The sequence below is a fragment of the Chinchilla lanigera genome, unplaced genomic scaffold, assembly GCF_000276665.1.
Source record: "Chinchilla lanigera isolate Chin_1 unplaced genomic scaffold, ChiLan1.0 scaffold00018, whole genome shotgun sequence".
Lineage (NCBI taxonomy): Eukaryota > Metazoa > Chordata > Mammalia > Rodentia > Chinchillidae > Chinchilla > Chinchilla lanigera.
Genome location: NW_004955419.1, coordinates 29,903,917 through 29,927,366, shown reverse-complemented (window position 1 = coordinate 29,927,366; position 23,450 = coordinate 29,903,917). Strand labels below are relative to the sequence as shown.

Sequence of the window (23,450 nt, the reverse complement as noted above, 5' to 3'; positions counted from 1 at the left end):
TCACAGCAATATATGTGCACCCATGTTCATAGCAGCACAATCTGTAATTGCTAAATTGTGGAAACAGCACAAATGTCCACCCACTGAGGACTGGATTAAAAAATTGTAGTACTTTTATATAATGGAATATTACTCACCTATAAAGAAAAATAAACTCGAGGCTTTTATAGATAAATGGTCACAATTACAGACCATACTCATAAGTGAAATAAATCATACCTGCATGTGCAAGCAACACATTGTCTCACTAGTGTAAAACTTGAAAGAGTTAATAAAAACTTCCAGGTATGGTAGACATTGTGAAACGAAAGGAAAATGCTCAAGGGTAAAGGGCAACTGGGACGGGGGGAAAAGAGAAGGGCAAGAAGGAGAAATTTTTTATGTATGTATATACAGCATAGTTAACATAGTTGATCTACTGTCTTCTATTTCTTTGTTGAAAGAAACAGTTAATGACTCCTTGATAGATCAATATTGCATGTCTCTATTTGCTTTCCTGAGAAACCATTTTGAAGATCTCAATACGTAATACAACAAGCATTAATTTCCTACCACTTTGTTTGTTAACTTGTATTGTTTGTATTGTTCTTTTGCTCTTTTGTAAATGGTTGTCTGTCTGTTACTGTTTTCCTCCTTTTATCTTTAAAATAAAAAAATTTAAAAAAAGAAGAGAGAAGCCAGCAGGAAGAACAGTAGTTTTTAATCTCCTCAAATATTAATTTATCACTCATCAGTCCCATGAGAAAAACATCAGCACTGCATATCCTAGTTAGACAAAACACGCTAGCAGTGTTATCCTTGTGTGTGACAGAACACAATACCATAAAAGTTTATTCCTTTTAGGCCTCAATGTTTATATCATAAATTATTTTCCATTTAAAGTAAAGAATTTGGGGTGCTGGGGATTTAGCTCAGCAGCACAGCGCCTGCCTGGCAAGCACAAGATCATGAGTTCAATTCCCAGTACCAGAGAAAAAAACCAAAAAAATAAATAAAGAAAAGAATTTGAAACCAGCACATGGTGGCACATGCCTATAATCCCAGCACTCAGGAGGCTAAGGCAGGAGGAACACTTTAATTCAGGCCAGCCTGGGCTAATATTTGAGATCTTGTCTGAAACAAACAAACAAAAAAAACAAATAAAATAACACAAAACTAAAGAATTTTTATTTTAACCCAGGCATAATAGTGTTAACAAGACTAGATAACTTTTGGGTTGCTAACATCATAGTAGAAATCTATCATTTAAAATAAACCAGGGGAAAAAATAAACCAGGGGAGGCAGGGAGCACCAGTAGGGTATGGTGGTTCATAACTATAATTCCAGCACTCAGGAGGCTGAGGCAGGAGGATTACTGTGAGTTCAAGGCCAACTATATAGCAAGACCCTGTCTCAAAAAAAATAACCAATTAATTAATTAAAATAAACGTTGAGGATATATCTTCTCTGCTCTAAGCAAAACATTTTTCCCACATTTTCAAGTATTTTAACCTACCTCAATTTCTGACACAGTACTTGCCTCTACATAGCTCAAGGGGAAGAAGAAAGGTCCCTACCATTTCACCTTGAACTTTCTGTTACCTCCCTCAAACACTCACAGATTTTACTTCAAAATCTGCACCCTGAGGCCCTGCCTCCACCATTCCCTTTGCCTCTCCTTTTGCTCCACTGAATTTCAGGTCTGTCCTATTGGAAGTACACTGACTCTCAAGAAAGCTATGAGTAAAACTACATAGACACTTATGCCTAAGAAACAGTTGTACAATCTCTCTGCTAAGTGAGTTTGACTCAGCTGTGTGACACAATGATCTGCTTTTTGCAGGCACTTCTAGTTTCACTTCTAGCTCTTACCAGGATTCCGCACAGCCACAATGCAACACAGTCCCCTCTCTGAGCTTTCCAAACCCAGGAAGTATGTAACAGGTCTATTCTCTGGGGCCCGTAACCAATTTGATTTGCCTCTCACTTCTTAAAAAAATCTTAGAATTCAAAATCCTAAAGCCCCCTTTCAACCTGGTAACCTCTCTTCCACAAAAACAAGGGGGTTTAATTAGGCCTTAAGATAAATTTGGAGCCAGGCATGGTGGCACATGTCTGTAATCCCAGCATTCAGGAGGCAAGAAGTAGGATGATCGCAGTGAGTTCGAGGCCAGCCTGGACTACACAGTGAGACTGTCACAAAAAAATTAATTAATTAAAATTGGGGCCTTGGGTTTCTAATTATATAACAGTAAAAATTACATATAACTACTTCACTAAATAACTTTATTTCAAAACATGTTTAAATCTCAAATGTGCTATAAAAAGACACTGGCATGATAAAATTTGTTTTATTTCAACCTCCACCCTCCTTAAACTTCTCCCACACTGTTAAAATCACTTTTAAGGATGTAGCTCAGTGGTATAATGCTTGATAATATACATAAAAACTTAGGTTCAATCCAGAATACTGGGAAGAAAAAGAGAAAGAAGTCATTTTTAAAATAATTTTGTTCTACCAAAGGTTAGATTCAAAATATGTAAAATATTGGGGCTTGGGATATAGCTCAGTGGCATAAGCACCTTGCTTGGTAAGCACAAAATCCTGAGTTTGATTCCCGGTACCAAAAAAAAGTAAAATATTATCTAACATTCTAAAGTCAAACTCTTGACTTTAGTTTAATCAGAACACAAAGTTCGGAGTTATGCAGAGTTTATTATAAGAAGTCAAATCTTGATTTCTTGCTGTTTTGCTTTTTGGGTTTGGGGGGAAGGTGACTTTTTTTTAAAGCACATAATAGTAGCTTCTACTTCAACCTTAAGAATACCAGCATGAAATGGTACTAATTTCTAACTATACCCAGCTATATACATAGATACAAGACTTTCGAAATACTTTTGTTTTGAAATATTGGGAATTAAATCCAGGGCCTTTGCGCTGAACTCTATCCCCACCCCTTTATTTTTTATTTTGAAACGGGGTTTTACCAAGTCAAATTGTGCAGGCTGGGCTCAAACTTGCAATCTTCCTGCCTCAGCCTTCCAGAGTACTGAGGCATGCATAATCATACAGTAATGCATGATCATGCCCAGCTTATACACAGTTTTAACAGAAACACTGGATAAGATCACAAGAGTTCTTGATTCATATTCCTGCTATTAGCAAAAACAGTCAACAACGACTTCCTTAAGAGCCCCCAAGCATTAAGCTGTAGATATATTCTGAGCTAATGTTATTATGAACTCAAACCAGTTAACTGTGTGGAAATTCCTTCATCACCTGAATAAGTTGGGTTTTTTTTTTTTTTTTTTTTTTTTTGGTTTTTCTCCGGTACCGGGAACCGAACTCACAACCTTGCACTTGCCAGGCAGGCGCTTTGCCGCTGAGCTAAATCCCCAGCCCCCTGAATAAGTTTTTACTCTGCCTATATATAAAGAATTTCTTCTCCTATGAATTAATTCCATATTGCTTAGTAATTTTAAAAGGCAAAAAGTTCATTCTTTTCTAAGTATCTATAAGCAATGTCAGAGAAAAACACTGAGTTGGTAGTTCTCAAGCCAAACACAAGCTATACTCCAAAATTCTTTAAATACTGCTCCTACTTTTGACTTTAGAATTCTTTCCAACAGAGTATTTTCTAGATGATAGGTTTCCAGGATGACCTACCAAGGCCCCTTAAACCTGCAACATAGGTAATATTAGAAACACATCTAAACCAGGCATGGTGGCACGCTCCTATAATTCCAGCACTCAGGAGTAGGAGGCAGGATGATTGCTGTTAGTTCAAGGTCAGCCTGAGCCACACAGAGTTCAAGACAAAAAATAATGGGTTTTACCCAAGAGATAGACACTTAAATTTTTGGACTGATTCGATCCATGGTTTTTAGCAAGGTTAATTATCAAGACTAACATACCACTACTATAAATGCAATCTTGATGTTCTCTGCCCTCTAAGGGCTAGGAATCCCCAAAATGCATCTGTTCTGCTAGTACTGTCAGAATCTATCATTAACTGATTCTGCACGTCTGAACCATCTCTGAAACCTAACGGTGCCTAGTAGATAGTGGGCATCAGATAAATGTTTACCAAGTCATTACTTTTAGTGGCCACCAGTGGTATTAAAATTCCCAAAAGAAGTACATTATAAATAAACCAAATGAAACAGATATTTGACAATTAAGTTAAAATATGTTACTGCTAATCAATATACTTAACTAAAACTTGAAAAAGTCAACTTTATTCTTCATTAAAAACAGATAAGAGGTCCTTGCATGTTTTTAAAACTCTTAGAAAATGTAGCTGTCAAATTGGTACCACCTTTTCATAGGATTATTTGGACAAGATCTTTTTAACGGGCTACCCAGCAGTTTTATTAAGGCAGATTTCCTGAAATCAGGATAAAAATCATGCTAGAGATCGAGTTGTGTGGGAGGCAAGATCAGCACAAAATAAATCAGAGTAAGTTATACAGAAAGTCCCAATGAAATTACAAAAGATGAGTGGATAGAAAAGCTCAATAACTTACATGTCTAGCCAGCAGAAATGAATCATCTCATTATGAACTACCTGGTCACAGTGAGCTTTAAGAAAGCAGTAGAAAAATTTCTAATGGAATCTGGAATTGAACCAAGTGTGGATCTAGAAACACTTGATGAACGGATCAAGATTCAGGAGATGATTCTGAAGGGTCAGATTCAGGAAGCCATCGCCTTGATCAACAGCCTCCGTCTAGAACTCTTAGACACAAATCAGTATCTTTCCTTTCATCTGCAGCAACAGTATTTGATTGAGCTGATCCACCAGGGTAAGACTGAGGCAGTGCTGGAGTTCGCCCAAACACAGCAGGCCCAGCAGGGTGAGGAAAGTAGAGTGTCTCACAAAGATGGAGCACACACTGGCCCTGCTGGCCTTTGACAGCCCCGATGAGTCACCCTTCAAAGACCTTCTCCAAATGATGAAGAGGCAAAAGGTGTGGAGTGAAGTTAACCAAGCTGTTTCAGATTATGAGAATCATAAGTCAACACCCAAGCTGGAAAAATTACTGAAACTACTACTTTGGGCTCAGAATGAGATGGACCAGAAGTAAAATATTCCAAAATGACAGCCCTCAGCAAGGGTGTGATCCATAAGCCCGAGTAGAGCAGATGCAGGAAGACACTGGCACCTGCCATCAAGGTGGCACAGGACTCACCTCCCCTTGAACTGTGACTGAAAGATTTTCAATACAGTAGAGAATCCTTCTCTACCTTGTACTTTTTCTTTTTGACACAGAATCTTTTTTAAAGGGAATGAGTCCCTTTTAAATGCTGGCAAACCCACAGTGAAAGACACTCTGGAAGTCTGAGTGGTCTAGGCACTACGGCACACCCTAAGGATTTCAACATGTTGCTGGTTACTATCTCAGTGCTCCTGGTGTTTGTGGCTCCTGAGGGTTCAGCTTGTCATTGAGTGCTACATTATTAGGGAATACCAGTTAAACTTACAGTCTCCCACTCAAAAGTATGTAAAAAGCACTGATCATTCTTTTGCTTTCTGTTAGCCTGCAGGCAGACAGTACGTTTTCTTAATTTCTTAAGTCTTGTCAGGCCTTTATCCCCAGTTTTTCCTTACTCTTTTTTTTGCCTCATTTTTCATGAAAGAATAAATTTGTAAATCGCAATTCAAAGGTGACTTCTGTGCTAAGGTACTGAGTTTGGTTTGTTTTTCCCTTTTGGTCCATGCTGTGTGGCTTTTAGGGAGATGTGTGTGTGAGGGGTGCGGCTGTGTTTGTTTTTTAATTTTTAAATGTATGTTTTGGTGCTGTATGTGAAGAGACTTGTCTATAATAGATCAATGAACAATCTCCTGTAGGCATATCTGTTGAAAATAAAAGTCTGTCTTTCATTTCAAAAAAAATTATGCTAGATAGCAAGAACAAATGTCTAATTTCTAGTGTGACTCAAGAATTAGAGGAAGGGCAAATATGTAGAAGTAGTAGGTTTCCATGGGGTACACACTATCAACCTGAGTACCACAGATGCCAATGCTAGTTGTGTTAACCACAGGGTTATTTCCCCTCACCCTTAGTAAGGACTACTGGAGTCCACTACTGTGCTCCAAACCCTATAGTCCTATAACAAACTTTCTTTCTTTCTTTCTTTCTTTCTTTCTTTCTTTCAAGCAGTTTGAGACATCAGCAACAATACAGTAATGGTTAACTATTTTTCCCTTCCAATACTGGGGACTGAACCCAGAGTCTACAATAAACCTCACAAAACTGCACAGGCTGGGCTCAAACTTGTAGATCCTCCTGTCTCAGCCTCCACAACTGCTGGGATTGCAGCCATTGTGCCCTATGTAATGATTAAGATATCAAGAAGAAAAGCAGTTTCCACTACAAAACTGCCAACAGAGCTGGGAAATGTATGACATAGAATGATTGATATAACAATTTATTAAGCACATATCCCCTATTAGTTGGTTTTCTTTTCTGGTGGTAGTAGGGAGAAAATCACTTCTCCAAAAAATGTCATTCCTTACTTTAAAACAAAACAAACACCACCAGATTAGTGAAAGCATGCCTTGGGGAGTAAGCAAGCTATCTATTTGGCTTTTTGGGTGGATGGATCATACTGGCAACACAAAAAATAAAGCAAAGCAAATCTAGATACCTACAAACTGCCTAAAACATTTTTAACTTACAGTTTCAGAACAGGACAATAAAAAGTTTCAAACTCAGTTCTGTACTTCGATAAGGCTACAATACCTTATGAAATAGATATTCACTTAAAAACAGTCTTTAAAAAAAGACCTTTACAAGTCAGGTTGAATCACAATCCCTGACCAGAAATTATACTACAAAGCCACTGTAATAAAATCAACATGGTACTGGCTAAAAAACAGACCTGAGGATCAAATGAACAGACTGGAAGAAACAGCCACAACCACAAACACACTCAACCACCTAATCTTTGACAAGGGGCCAAACAAATTCACTAGACAAAAGACAGCCTCCTTAATAAATGGTGCTAGAAAAATTGGATTGCCATTTGCCAAAGACTGAAAATAGACCCAAGACTACCACCATGCACCAAACTAAAGTCAAAATGAAACACATATCTCAACATTAAAACAGAAACACTAAATCTATTGGAAGAAAAAGCAGGTAAAAATCTTGAAAACATGGGGTAGGCAAAGAGTTCATGAACAAAAACCAAATCGCATGGGAAATACTTCAAAGAATCAACAAGTGGGATCTCACCTTACTGAAAAATTTTTCCACATCTAAAGAAATCACTAGCAGAGTAAAAAGAAAACCCACAAATTGGGACAACAGTTTAGCTGACTGTCCCTTGGACAAAGGACTTCTATTTAGAACACAGAAAAACTTAAAAAAAATCAGCTCCTCCCCAAATTGAAAGACCCAAAGCAAAAATGGGCATATGAGATGAACACACACTTCTCAGACAAAGAAATACAAATAACAAATAAATACACAGCAAATGTTCAAAATAATGTCATTCAAGAAATGCATTAAAACAACACTGAGACAAAGCAATGGGAAGCTGGAGAGAAAAAGCTACAAAGACTGGCTTTCACCTCAGATAGCTCACTTGAGATGTTAGTAAGAATTGCCTCCTCAGTATTCTATAGCCATGATGAGGAGGAGGCCAAGGAGAGAAATCAAAGAGACCGAGAAAAAGCAGCTGCTTTTGCTGCACCACTAAGAGAAACAGATCCCAGGTCTGATTCCCGGGGCTCTAAGAAGAACTCGACAACTGCATTCATCTGCTATCACTGTTAAAAGCCAGGCCACCTCAAGAGGAACTGCCCTAAGAGGCCCCATGGGCCATGCCCTGGATGCAAAGGAGACCACTGGAGATCAGTCTACCCTCTGAGGTGGAGGCCCCAGAGCTCAGACCCATGCTACCAGTTATTCCAACAGGAATGAGAAGGCTTGGGGCATGGTCTGTCTTCTCCCTCTGGCCAGACTGTCATCTCCAGCGAGGAGTCCTGGGTAATCATGACTATGGAGGAACAAGAAAACAGCCTGTTGCTAGACACAGGTGCAAGTCTCTCGGTCCTTCTTTTCAATCCTGGCCTTCCTTCCAGCCATCATACCTCAGTGAAAGGAGTCACTGGTGAGGAGGTAATATGCTATTTTTGACAACCCTTAGGCTGTAACTACTTATTAGATCCTTCTTGCATATCTCTGTCTTCCTGAGAAACCACTTTGAAGATACCACCATGTATTACAGCAGCCATCAATATTTTCTTACTAATCTATCCATGACTGTGTAAAGTTTGTAATGTTCCTATCCTATTTCATAAATGGATGTATGTTTATTATTATGTGTTTCCTACAACAACCATTGAGAATAGTTAATGATTTTTCAATAGGTCACTCATGTATAGCTCTATTTATTTTCTTTAGAAGCCACTTTGAAGATACCAAAGTATAGCACAACAACTCTTGATAATCTCCTACCTCTTTTGTCTCTAACACACTATTATTTGTCTATTTGTTTTCCTGAGAAACTATTTTGTAGATAATAATATGTAAAACGATAACCACTGATAAGTTCCTACCATTTTGTCTGTAATTTGCTAAGTCCCCCCTATTATTATGTTATCCTTGTTTTACTCTTTAAAATAAAATAAAATAAAATAAACAACACTGAGATTCCATCTTACCCCAGTAAGAATGGCTAGCATTAAAAAATCAACCAATAACAAATGCTGGTGAGGCTGTGGAGAAATAGGAACTCTTCTCCACTGCTGGTGGGAATGCAGACTGGTGAAACCACTGTGGAAATCAGTTTGGAGATTCCTCAGAAAACTAGGTCTAGAGGTCCCACTCAACCCAGCTACTCCCCTGCTGGGTATTTTCCCACAAGAACTGAAAACATCACATCACAGCGACAGATGTGCACACATTTATAGCAGCGCACTTTGTAATAGCTAAATCGTGGAAGCAACCCAAATGTCCATCCACTGAGGAATGGATAAAAAAATTGTGGTATTTTTATATAAGGAATATTACTCAGCTATGAAGAAATATAAACTTGAAGCTTTTATAGGTCAATGGTCACAACTAGAGACCATACTCATAAGTGAAATAAATCAGACCTGCATGTGTAAACAACATATTGTCTCACTAGTGTAAGAACCAGAAAGAGTGAAAAAAAATTGGGAGGTATGATAGATATTGTGAAACAAAAGGAAAATGCTCAAACGTAAAGAGCAACTGGGATGAGGGAAAAGGGAAAAGAAAGAAGGGAAAAGTTATGTATATACGTATATACAGGATAGCTAACATAGTTGTACTACTGACTTCTATTGCTTTATAGAAAGGAACAGTTAATGATTAATTATTTGATCAATCTTACATGTCTACATTTGTGTTCCTGAGTAACCCCTTCGAAGACATCAATCTATAACACAACGACCATTGTTAATTTCCTGTCACCTTGTCTGAAATTCAGTATTGTTTGTATTGTTCTTGTGTTACTTTCTAAATGGATGTGTTTAAGGAAAAAAAAAAAAAAAAAAATCTTTAAAAAATGGTCTGTGTTGACAGAACAGTTCCCAGCCAAACATAGTCTAGAGAGCCAGGTACTTCCCATCTACCTCCTGGGGGCAGAGCAGCCAACCCAGAACCCCGCCGCCATTACAGTCTGAGTCTCCACCCACCATGCGCGAGGTGCCGACTTGAGATCCCCACTCAGAAGGCCTATGAACTGCTCTCAACGGGGTTCGTGTGTGGGCCCTCTCTGCACACGCCCAGCACGTAATGAGGTACTGGACCCGGGGCACCAGGAGCTGTGACACCGCAGCTCGTGTTTGAGCTTTCCCTTCACCCTGACCTCCTGGGGGTCGCAGACACTGGCAGCCTATGAGCACTGTTGGTGCAGCCTGCATCTGGGCCCTCTGCGCATTCTGAACTGCCTGGAGACACAGATTCCGGCAAGCTGTGACCCACTGACAGAACGGTTCCCAGCCAAATGCAGCTCAGAGTCAGGTACTTCCCATCTACATCCAAGGGGCACAGCAGCCAACCCAGGACTCCACCACTATTGCAGTCTGTGTCTCCGCCCTCTGTGCACCCGGCTCAGACCAGAGATTCTCCCTCAGAAGGCCTGCAAAATGCTCTCAACAGGGTTCATGTGTGGGCCCTCTCTGCGTGTGCCCAGCAAGGAGTGAAGTACTGGTACAGGGGCTCCGGGAACTGTGACACCATGGTTCAGGCTTGGGCTTTGCTTGTGCCCCAACCTCCTGCGGGGTCTCAGACACAAGCAGTCTGTAAGTGCTGTTGGTGCAGCCCACATCTACCTCCTGTGCTGACTGGTGACACAGAATCAGGTGGTCCACAAACTGTTGACCCTGTAGTTCATGTCTGCATTTGCCTGTACCCTGAACTGCCTGGGGACACTGGTCCACTGGTCCGGGATTGAGTCACCAGTGCAACCCGATCCTCAGTCATACACGTGCCCTGAACTGCAAGAGGACACTGGATCAGACAGACTGCCATCAGCTGGCATCATGGTCCGCATCTGAGACCTGGGAGAACTAGATACACTTCACCATCTGCTGAAAAACTCCAGAATAAGCAGTGCATCTCAGTGGACACTGAGGGGCGAGCCTGACCAGCAGGAAAACTAGGGACACTAGCGGCCATTGCTGAGCTGGCAGGAAAGAGGGAGACTGAACTTTCTGCATCAGATATCAAACATGACAAGACAAAGGACTAAAACACAATCTCAGAACTCCACCCCACTCAGAACAAGTCCAGGAGACATCCACATAGGAGAACTTGGTAAACACACACCTGAAATTGCTGAACTGATTGCTATGGAAGTGAAGAAACAACTTTATCAGACCATAGAAGAGATAGTTTCAGAAACAATTCCTCTGGCAAAAAATGAAATGACAATAATAATGAAAGAACTGCTCAGCACATCTAAACAAGAAACATATTAAAAAAATAGAAGAACATAGGCAATGGATGTAAATTTTAAATAAAAAATATAGAAATGAACCAGATTCAAAGAGCCATGCAGGAAATCAAAGCTTCAACTGAAAGCTGCCAAAACTGCTTGAATGAAGCCGAAGATAGAATTTCAGATTTTGAAGACAACATGGCAGCTATTGACCACAAAAGAAAGGATCTCTTAAAGTCAACCAGGAATCAGGAAAAATCAATTCAACAGCTGCAAGAAGGGACAAAAGGGAATAATGTAGGACTAATAGGAGTCAACAAAACAGCAGGAGGCAACAGAAAAAGTGTATTTGCAGAAATACTAGCAGCAATTTTCCCAAGTATGGAAACAGAACCTGATGTACAGCTAAATGAGGCCTATACAACTCCAACTAATGATAACCGAAAGAAAACTACACCCAGACATAACAGTCGAGATCCCAGATCTCCAGCAAAAGAACAGAATATTAAAAGCTCCTAGAGAAAAGAAATACATTACCTATAAAGGAAAGCCTATCAGAATTACAGCAGACTTCTCAACACAAATCATCCAATTGAGAAAAGTTTGGAGCAAAGTATTACAGGTCTTAAGACAAAACAGCTTCCAACCAAGACTGATGTACCCTGCCAAACTATCCTTCAAATTCAATGGAGAAATAAAATATTTCCACCACAAAGAACTGAAGAACTTCATGAGTGTCAAACCATTGTTGCAAAGAGTACTAAAAGATATTCTAGATGGAGTAAAGAATGACCGCAATTTCAGGAACAAAAATAGAATGGAACCGTCAAGAAGAGCAAGCAATTAAACAGGTAGGAAAAGTAGGAAACCAACATCAAGTAAATAACATGATAATGTAAAGCCAACACATATCAGTTATAACCATAAATGTAAATACCCTCAATTCACCAGTGAAAAGAAACACACTGGCACATGGGATTAAGAAACAAAATCCAACAATATGCTGTATACAAGAACACATCCAAAAGGAAATCCACAGACTGAAAGTGAAAGGATGGAAAACAATCCTCCATGCAACAGGAACCCAGAAAAAAGCAGGTGTAGCTATTATGTTTGCAGACAATGTAAACCTCAAACTAACAATCAAAAGGGATAAAGAAGGTCACTACATACTTGTCAGGGGAAAATGGCAAGAGGATGAGATGACAATCATAAACATGTATACACCAAATATCAGAGCACCAAACTATATAAGATAAATCTTAACAGACATGAAAACCCATATAATTAATAACACTATTGTAATAGGGGACCTCAACATCCCTTTGACATGAAGAGATAGGTCAACTGGACAAAAAATCAGCAAGGAAATAACAGATCTGAACCAAAGCTGTGAACAAAAGGACTTAGTAGATGTATACAGAGTGTTCCACCCCACAACATCAGAACACACATTCTTATCAGCAGCACATGAGTCTTTCTCTAAATTAGACCACATCCCAGCCCATAGAGCATACCTTTCGAAATGCAAAAAAAATGAAATTTTCCCGTGCATATTATCTGACCACAGTGCAATGAAATTGGAAATTAATGACAAAAGGAACTCCAAAAACTCCATAAACACTTGGAAATTGAATAACAACCTCCTGAACAACCAATGGGTCACAGAAGAAATTCAAGAGGAAATTAAAAAATACCTACAAAGAAATGAAAATGTAAATACAACTTACCAGAATCTGTAGGATGCAATGAAAGCAATCCTCAGAGGGAAATTTACAGCAGTGAACACACATATAAGGAAAATAGAAAGAGAACAAATAAACATCCTAATGCTTCACCTCAAACTTTTAGAAAAAGAAGAACAAGACAAGCCCAAAGCCCAAAGAAGAGAGGATGTTATAAAGACTCAGGCAGAAATTAACACAATCGAGACGAAAAACCCTCTAAAAACTAAATGAATCAAAGAGTTGGTTCTTTGAAAGAGTAAATAAAATTGATAAACCCTTCGCCAACTTTATCAATAAAAGAAAGGAAATAACTCAAATTCATGCAATAAAGAATGAAAAGGATGCAATTACTACAGATTCTACAGAAATTCAGAAGATCAGTAACACACTCTGAAAATCTTTACTCCCATAGGATAGAAAACTCACAAGAAATGGACAGATTCCTAAATATGTACGATTTACCAAAGGTGAATCAAGAAGATATAAAAGCCCTGAACAACTCGATATCAATTAATGAGACTGAAAATGTGATTAAAAACTTACCAACAAAGAAAAGCCCAAGCCCTGATGGAGTCACAGCAGAATTTTAAAAGACATTCAGAGAAGATTTAATACCAACACTCCACAAACTCTTTAATGAGACTGAAAAGGAAGCAATTCTCCCTCACTCATTTCTGGAGGCAAGTATCATACTGATGCCAAAATCACAGAAAGACCTAACCAAGAAAGAGAACTACAGACCAATCTTACAAATGAATATAGATGCAAAGATACTCAATAAAACACTAGCAAATACAATGCAGCAAAGTATTAAGAAAATCATACACCACGACTAAGTCCAATTCATTCCAGGAATGCAGGGATGGTTCAATATTTGCAAATCAATTAATGTTATACACCATATCAATAGAGCCAAAGACAAAAACCATATGATCATGTCAACAGAAGCAGAAAAAGCCCTTGACAAAGTCCAACATGCATTCATGATAAAAACCCTACAGAAAATAGAAATAGATAAAATCAAAGCCAACATCATGCTAAATGGACAAAAAATGAAAGTTTTACTTTAAAATCAGGAAGAAGACAAGGATGTCCGCTGTCACCACTCCTGTTCAACATAGTCCTGGACCATTAGCCAGAGCAATTAGACAAGAGAGACATACAAGGAATAAAGATAGGAAAGGAAGAAGTAAAACTGTCACTATCTGCAGATGACATGGTACTTTACATGGAAGACCTCAAAAACTCCACAAGAAGACTCCTTGAATTAATCAACAAATTCAGCAGTGGAACTGGATACAAAGTCAACACTCAAAACTCGATAGCATTCCTATACACAAATAACAAACAGAGTGAGAGAGAAATTAAGGAAACCAAACCTTTCACAGTAACATCCAAAAAACTGAAATATGTAGGAATCAATCTAATGAAAGAAGTAAAAGATTTATTCAATGAAAACTATAGTACTCTAAAAAAAGATATCAAAGAGGATTTCAACAAATGGAAAAATATCCCTTGCTCATGGATAAGAAGAACCAACATTATGAAAATGGCCATGCTACCAAAATTGTTGTACAGATTCAATGCAATTCCCATTAAACTACCATCAGCATACCTCACAGTTCTAGAGAAAACATTCCTTAAATTCGTCTGGAACCAGAAGAGACCCATAATAGCAAAAGCAATCCTGGGCAACAAGGACAACTCAGGTGGAATTACAATCCCTGACCTGAAATTATACTACAAAGCCACTGTAATAAAATCAACATGGTACTGGCTAATAAACAGATCACAAGACCAATGAAACAGACTGCAGGACATAGACACAACCACAAACACACTCAGTCACCTAATCTTTGATAAAGGGGCCAAACAAACTCACTGGAAGAACGATAGCCTCTTTAATAAATGGTGCTGAAAAAATTGGCTTGTCACCTGTCAAAGACCAAAAATAGACCCAAGTCTATTACCATGCACCAAACTCAAGTCAAAATGGATCACAGATCTCAATATTAAAACAGAAACACTAAACCTATTGGAAGAGAAACTAGGAAAAAACCTTGAAGACATAGGGGTAGGCAGAGACTTCATGAACAAAAACCACCCATGAAATACTTCAAAGAATCAACAACTGGGATCTCATCTTACTGAAAAGTTTCTGCACATTTAAAGAAATCACCAGCAGAGTAAAAAGAAAACCCAGAAACTTGGAAAAAATTTTAGCTGACTGTCCCTCAAAGGGCTTCTATCTAGAACATATAAAGGATTAAAAAATATCAGCCCCGCCAAATTCAAAGACCCAATCCAAAAATGGGCAGCTGAGATCAATACACACTTCTCAGATAAACAAATGGCAAATAAATACATCTGAAAATGTTCAACATCATTAGTCATTCAAGAAATGAAAATTAAAACAACAGTGAGATTGCACCTTACCCCAGTAAGAATGGCTAGCATTAAGAAATGAACCAATAACAAATGCTGGCAAGGCTATGGAGAAATAGGAACTCTTCTCCACTGCTGGTGAGAATGCAATTGTGGAAGCAACACAAATGTCCATCCACTGAGGATTGGATAAGAAAATTGTGGTACTTCCATATAATGGAATATTACTCAGCTATAAAGATAAACTCAAGGTTTTTATAGATAAATGTTCACAACTACAGACTATACTCATAAGTGAAATAAATCAGACCTGCATGTGCAAGCACCACATTGTCTCACTAGGGTAAAACCCGAAAGAGTTGATAAAACCTCGGAGGTATGATAGACACTGTAAAATGCTCAAGGGTAAAGGGCAACTGGGATGTGGGAAAAGAGAAGGGCAAGAAGGAGAAATTTTGTATGTATGTATATACAGGATAGTTAACACAGTTGATCTACTGTCTTCTATTTCTTTGCTGAAACAGTTAATGAGTCCTTGATTGATCAATAATGCAGGTCCCTGTTTGTTTTCATGAGAAACCACTTTAAAGATATCAATATGTAATACAACAAGCATGGTTAATTTCCTACCACTTTGTTTGTACATCTGCATTGCTTGTATTGTTCTTTTGCTACTTTGTAAATGGTTGTCTGTGTGTTAATGTTTTCGTCCTTTTATTTTTAAAATAAAAAAAGCAAAAAATATAAAGTAAAAAAATAAAAAACATCAGCTTCCCCCAAACTCAAAGATCCCATCCAAAAATGGGCACCTGAGATGAACACACACTTCTCAGATAAGGAAATACAAGTAGCAAATAAATACATGAGAAAAAGTTCAACATCATTAGTCATTCAAGAAATACAAATTAAAATAATACTGAGACTTCATCTCTCCCCAGTAAGAATGGCTAGCATTAAGAAATGAACCAATAACAAAGGCTGGCGAGGCTGTGGTGAAATACGAACTCTCTTCCACTGCTGGTGGGAATGCAAACTGGTGAAACCACTGTAGAAATTAGTTTGGAGATTTCTCAGCAAACTAGGTCTAGAGGTCCCATTCAACCCAACTATTCCCCTTCTGGGTGTTTTCCCAGAAGATCTGAAAACAGCATATCATAGCGATATATGTGCACCCATGTTCATAGCAGTGCAATTTGTAATTGCTAAATTGTGGAAGCCACCCAAATGTCAATCCACTGAGGATTGGATTAAAAAATTGTGGTACTTTTATATAATGGAATATCACTCAGCTGTAAAGTAGGATAAACTCAAGGATTTTATAGGGAAATGGTCACAACTAGAGACCACACTCATAAGTGAAATAAATCAGACCTGCATGTGCAAGCATCATATTGTCTCACTAGTGTAAGACCTGAAAGAATGAATAAAAACTAGGAGGTATGATAGACATTGTGAAATGAAAAGAAAATGTTCAAAAGTAAAGGGCAACTGGGTTGTAGGGAAAGAGAAGGGAAAGAAGGGGAAATTACGTATGTATGTATATACAGGATAGCTAACATAGTTGTACTACTGTCATCTATTGCTCTGCAGAAAGAAGAGTTAATGATTACTTGTTTGATCAATCTCATATGTCTCTCTCTGTTTTCCTGAGAAACCACTTTGAAGATACCAATAAGTAATACAGCAACCATTGTTAATTTCCTACAACTCTGTAACTGTTTTGTTTGTATTGCTCTCATGCTTTTTTGTAAAAAGACGTCTGTTTGTTAATATGTTTTCCTTCTTTTATTTTTTAAAATAAAAAAAAATTTCTAAAAAATGGTCTTGTCAACATTACAAACAACTCTCCATTATCTACTTTTGGATAAATCTCAAAATGATTTTTAATCCCCACTTGACTTTTCCCTGTAAACAAGTTCACTGGAAGAACCTGACTGCCCCCATTACATGGCTGTACTTAGGGAATTATAATTACATTGATCCTGCCTTTTAGAATATCCTCAGAGCACAAAACCTCTTCATACAGTTGCGGGGGAGTGCCTTTAAGGGGCCTCAACAAAGGACGGGTGGCAGCAACAAAGGAAGAAGAGGTAGAGCTGCCATAGTGGACCTCAGTTCCAGTTCAAAATTGTTTGTGGGGTTTTTCTGATGGATGATCAGCAAGGCTTCTGCTTAGCCTTTCAGCCTTATCCCATGGGAAGGACAGGTGGAGCCTCTCCTAACAGATGCTCATAATCACCACCAAGACCAAAAGGCCACAGAGCAAAAGGAAGCAAGAAATAAGCAACAAACAGGGGTCCAAAGTACACCTTTCCGTGTTCTGAGGACTCAGGTAGGAAGGTTTCTGAAAATGAACATTATTGCCCCAATGAATCAGTGGTTAGGTCTGGCAATATGGGACTTAGTAGCTGCTCAAATATGTGCTGATGTAGCAACAAAAATCTACATAGGAAGCAGGCATAGTGGCCCATCCCTGTAATCCCAGTTACTTGGGAGACTGAGGCAAGAGGATAACAAGCTTGGTGTTCGGAGTTTATCAGTACCAGGGGAGTTAAAATACTCACAGGGAGGAAAATTTCTGTAGAAAAACAATCCTATTTTTAAACAACATAACACAAAACCAAATGAAAAATACTTTTTGTAAATTATCGAAGTACCAACTCCTCTCTACTTTCAAAAGTGATAGTTAAATACCCATTTTACTTTCCGCTTACCCTTCAATTTAATCTGAGAAACTGGTCATATTTTAGTTCTGTGACAATAAAATAGGTTTTAAAAGCAGTTCAGCAAGCACAGTCTGCAGATGCTAAAATCAGAGATACTAGTGTAATCCCAGTACTTGGGAAGGCTGAAGGAAAAGGACTGCTGAAAGTTCAAGGCCAGCCTGGGCTACATAGGGAGTTCAGGACCAGCCTGAACTACACAGTGAGACCCTGTCAGATAAAAAATAAAATAAAATAAAATAAAATAAAATATGCTAAGCAGAATGGACAGACAGATACCTTTTCCTCAACTCAAGGAATGTCCCAAAAGCACTAAAGAATGTCCTTCAACTGCTAGATACTCATTCTTTGATGTATGTATCTCCTCTTACCATTTCTTCCCTTTATTTTTGTTCAAGCAAGTCAAATGATTAAATATATCAAAACTCAAAATCTTAGCCAGGCATAATAAAGGCTGAAGCAGAAGGAGCGAAAGTTCAACCCAGCCCAGAAATTTATTGACTTAGCAAGTCTCTGTCTCAAAATTAAAAAGTAAAAAGTAAAGCCCGGGATTCAATTTCCAGTAACTGCCTCCCTGCCCAAAAAAAATACTTGCAATCTCTTGCTCTTCTACTTTTTAACCACAGGAGCAGAAAAATGTAGTGACAGGTTTCTATATTATGACTTGAAGAAACTGATAAACCTCAGCAATAATCCCACCATCCTCCACCTGCTCAACATTACTTCTGTTAACTGTTTTACCCAGACAGTACTAATATCCACTTAAGCAGAGCAGAAAAAAAAACTGAAACCACTTTGTATAATAAGGCCTATAGGTAAGAACTATTTATTCTCCTTGTGTGGGCATAAAGCCATTTTTGTTGAACATTTTTATTTTTATTTATATTTAATTTCTTTAAAAACTCCTTAAAGACAGTAGCTAAAGCACAATGGAACCCTCTACCCACCACCTTCCTTTAAAAAACTAAAAAGAAGACAACAAAAACCACTTCAAATGTACCTCTCCCTTGAGCCCCCAGTCTACCACGACAATTGTTCTGAAAAACACTCCACCATTATTTGCAAAAGCAGTAGGTTGTCCAGTCCTGTCTTTAGTCCACACTCCCCTCTTCTCTACTCGAAGAAAAAAATGAAACAGCAGAAAGCACAATCACTTACCAGAAAATACAAATGGGCAAATATTTTCAAAACTGGCTTGAAAAGCCTCAGGTCTTCACAAACTCAGGAATACTAGTGCAGCAAAGAAAAAGTAACATTACATTTCCTCCTCAAAGTAGCATATAGCTACTTTTTCTCCTTCACTTAGCAGATACTTTTGTATTTTTAATGATTTCCCTCATTCTGTGTTTCCAAAAATAATGGATTTTTCATTTTTTGTTTTTGTAATGCTGGAAATCAAACTCAGGGCCTCTGGCACACAAGGCAAGCCCTCAACCACTGAGCACACTCCCAACACAATACTGGTATTTCTAAATAGTTAATACTGTACATATTTTTCCAGCCTTATAACAAAGTTTTTACCCTTTTAGGCTGAGCTCTTTGGTTTAACTGTACATGGTGATGAAAAGCTAGAGTTGAGGCCTTTCCAATGAAAAGTTCAGGCTCAGAACTCTTTTGAAGCCCAAGCCCAGTACAAATCTAGTCCTTATTACAGAGTCATGATCAATGTGGACAATCCAGTCAGATATAGGGGGACCTAAGCTGGTAGGGAGTGCTAGTCGTGAAAAGGGGAAAAAGGCACTCCCTCTAAGGGCACATAGTTACAGACCAAGTGGTCATCTTGGTAATGGATTTCCACCCTCAATTCCCACCCCAAAGAGTGTCTCTGTGCTAGAAGCAATCTATATAGTCCTACACAGCAGCCTGCTATAAAACATATAGCTGGGGTAATGCTGCAAAAACCTCAATAAAAAGACATTTCACAAGTTTCATTATCAGAAGGTCTCATGTTTCCATATAAATGCATTCCTAAGTATACTGGGACTACAGCAAAAAGTCTAGCAACAGAAAACCACCAAATTTGAGAAAAAGGACACTACCAACTTGAGAGGTAATCAGTTTCCTAAAGATCCAAATTTTCCACCACAGGTTCACACAGCTGAATTTCAAATGTGGATGGATCATAAGGTAAAACAGTAAATCACTCTCATTTGCAGAGGAATAAACAACCTATCTCTTAAGAAAAGTATGAAGGGTACAGTACGGGTGCACTAGAACACAGGCTTAGCATGCACAAGGGTACAGGCATAATCTTCAGCAGCCAAAAACCAAAACAGGCAAAATCATATAAATTTACCTTTGGGTTTACTTTCTCCAAATCTGCTAATTTTCCTTCTCTGCCCGACCCTTTTGGCTCCTATCCTAACTATAAAACCATTAGCAGGTGTGGTAGAAATCTGTAAATCCTAAAGATCAGCTCCTAGTAGTTGACAGGCCCAGAAAAATAGTGCTGGTAGGTCGTAGGCCTCTTATGTACCTGCCTGAAAGTAGGGGGATTTGACAACCTGGATTATGATGGACATGGTCTTCCAAACCTATCATTCTTTTAGGCTCCACAAAAGAGCTAAGTATCATATAGAGCCAAATCACATCCCAGTCATTTATGAGGGACAACAGAGCAGTCTGAGGAAGAGCCTGAAGGCTAGGCTCAGGCAAAGCTAAGACAGCGGTTCTCAAACTTTAGTGGCCCTCAAATCTACTAGGGAGCATTCTCAGAATTAGATGTCTGTATCTCTCCCTATACCTAATAAATCAGAATTTGCTAGAATGGTTACATTTTGACAAAGCTCAAACTGTTGACCTAAGTCCACTAAAAAGTTTAGAAAGACTAGGAAATTCTTCATACCTACCAGCGTTCCAAAATAAAAATTACCCATGCCAAAATTAGGCTTACTAGGTCAGAAAGGGGTGAAAAAGAATCAACCAACCTGCATGTTTAACAGGAGGCTATGTGAGGCTAGAGCCTGTAGCTAGCGTTCTATTATTATGGGACAAAAACTCTTGTGTTCCATAAACAAGAAAATGCTTTGTATGTGAGAAATATTTCAAACATCTGAAAAATATTTAATATACTTAATATCTCTGCATATTAAGTATATAATACACTTCATACCCTACTCTCAACATTAGCAAATTTTAAATTGTCATTAACTGATTCAAATTGCTTTATATAATATTACACTGGTTTTTTTTGGTACTGAGAATCGAACTCAGGACCTTGCGCCTGCCAGGCAGGCATACAGCTATAATCAAAAGCCTTCTGCATACCCTATCCAATCCCATTCCTCATCTTTTCTACCCAGATATAAGCACTATTAAATTTTTTAGTCATTCTGTGCAGGGTTTCAACTATTACTACATATGTACAAAATAATACAAGAAGTATTATTTTGCATGTTTCCTGATCCTACAGGAGTGAGAAGATTCTGTAAGAGTTCTTCTGGGACTTAATCTCCCACCTTATATCCTATTTTTGAGAATCACCCATTTCAATGCACCGTCTACCATTTATTTTTCACAGCGCTATAATGTACAATTGTGGGTGTATTTCTAGAAATTTATCCACTGCCCTACTAGCAGACATTCGAGCTGGAATGAACTTTTTTTGGGTCTTTTGAGACAGGGTCTACATAGCTCATGCTGGCCTTAAACTAACTATGTGGTTGTATTCAAATTTATGGCAAATTCAAATTCATGGTAATCCTCCTGCCTTAACCCTCCTAGTGCATGTATGCCATCATACCCAGTCTGGAATAAACGTTCTTGTACTTCTTTTACACTTATTTTCTTAGGACAAGTGTACAAGGATTTCTTCAGATATATAACCAAAAATGGGTATTTTAAGTAGATGGGTATGTCACCCCACCTTCAACTTGACATCACTGTACTACTTACTACAAAGTATTGTAGTTGTACCTATACCCGTTCCCACTAGCAGTATATACACTATCCTTCGATCTGACTAATAATTATTACAACATTTAATTTTTGCCCATTTGATTGTGAAATGACATCCACTGTTGTTTCAACTTGCATTTTTCTCATTATAAATCTGACAACTAAATTTTCTTGTATAAATGTGCATATACCTATCAGGTATGTTTCTTACAGGTTTTTAGAAAAAACCTAACCCATCTTGTATAACGGGGGACAGTTAGTCCCAAAGCATCCTGCCAAAAGCCACCACAGCTGAACACTGAGGTAGAGGATGAAAGAAAGCAGCTAACTTAAGGAATCATCTTGGACAAAGGGCCTGCATCCTTGAAACTGGGTGAGGGGTGAGGGTGCTAAAGCTAGAACGTTTCCATAAAAAGTATTACAACTGTCTTTACTCAAAGGAAATAGTGACTTTAGACCAACACATAAACTCAACCTTGTAAAGGTACAGACGACTTTCAAACTCATCACGTTTTGGCTCCCCCTTTAAAACATCCCAATCTTTCTCTCTAGACTAGACACCCTCCCCCTCCCTTCAGCAACCCTTTAGTCTCCCTTCCCCCACAATGACTGAACAGTACCCTCCTTTTCCCCCATTCCACAGCGTCTATTTTCTAGTTCCATGGGACTCTCTTCCCTCTCTGTAATACGCTGCTCTCTCCCTCTCCTCTAGAATTGCACATCTTCCCGTTTCTTTTCCAAAATGTCGCACATTAAAAATAAAAACACCTAACCAAATAAAAAATGCATTTCTCATGAATTACATGCCAGGCAAGAGTGTGACTGGTTTCAACCCTCCCAGCTGGGAGTTCTCCAAGTGTGGTAAGTCCAGACCACCTGGAAAAAAATGGCCTTCTGCGGCATAAATCCGTTTACCAGGGCCATGTATGCATTTCTGGTTTTGGTAGGACCGAAACTTGGGCCATTTCGCGAAAAAGACACCTTACCAGTGTCTCCACAAAAGCGAGCAGGCCTCCCTCCCATTAATTCCAGCTGAACTGACTTAGCCGCACAGTGGTGGGGAAGGCGGCCTGGCAGAGAGCAAAGGATACTCACGAAAAGAAGTTTCCGAAGCTCTCCCCTACTCTCAGGAAAGCCCTCTCCTTAGAGCACGTCCCCGCCCAGGAGTCTCGCCCCTGGGCTCCCCAGGCACCACCAAGCACTCGGAGCAGCTCCTCAGCCTCGGTCTCAACCCGCAAGAGACCTTTTCTCCGAAAGCAGCCCCACACGGTTTGGGTGGGTGTGCCAGGAACAGGCCCCGGCCCCGCTCCCGAAGCACCCCCGGTGTCCCCGCGGTCGGTGTCTCTGCCTCATCCCAGCCCCTTCGGCTCCGCCCTGGCCCGTCCCAGGATGGCCCTGGGTACCAGCCCGGCCGCGACTCTCGACGGCTTTGTGACCTTGGGCAAGTCACTTCCCCCCTCGGCCTTTGGCTCCCCCTCCGGGAATCGAAAACTAGAGAGGTTCAGCCCCGGCCACCCGGGGAGGGGTCTACCCACGGGCTGAGGACCGCTTTGTGAGCCGCTCCGCGCGGCGGAGGCGCAGGGTTCCCGGGGTTCCCCCCACCCGCGACAAAGCTAAGGGGGCTGCGCTCCTCCCCCTCCGCCAGCGGGGCGGGGGACCTACGCCTTCTGGCCCCTCACCCCGGGACCCGGACCGGTCCCTGCCCTTCCCCTCCAGGTCCACTCCCGGACCCAGTACCTGCTCCAGGCGCTCGGCCGCAGGCGCCGCCACCCTGCGCACCCGCCCGGAAAGGCCCATAGCTCGGAGGGCTGAGGCGG

The 23,450-nt window shown here is 39.6% G+C and overlaps 1 protein-coding gene and 1 pseudogene across 3 annotated transcripts in view; one reads left to right on the top strand and one right to left on the bottom strand.

Annotated features, from left to right (window-relative positions):
• The window catches only part of Rnf38 (ring finger protein 38), a 159,789-nt gene extending 136,339 nt beyond the window's left edge, over positions 1-23,450 (bottom strand). For all 3 annotated transcript variants that reach the window (XM_005382907.2, XM_005382908.2, XM_005382911.2), the window contains exon 1: positions 23,371-23,450. The gene's annotated coding sequence lies outside the window, so the exon portion shown is untranslated. The remainder of the gene's footprint in view (positions 1-23,370) is intronic.
• Positions 3,639-5,121, top strand: LOC102011771 (annotated as a pseudogene).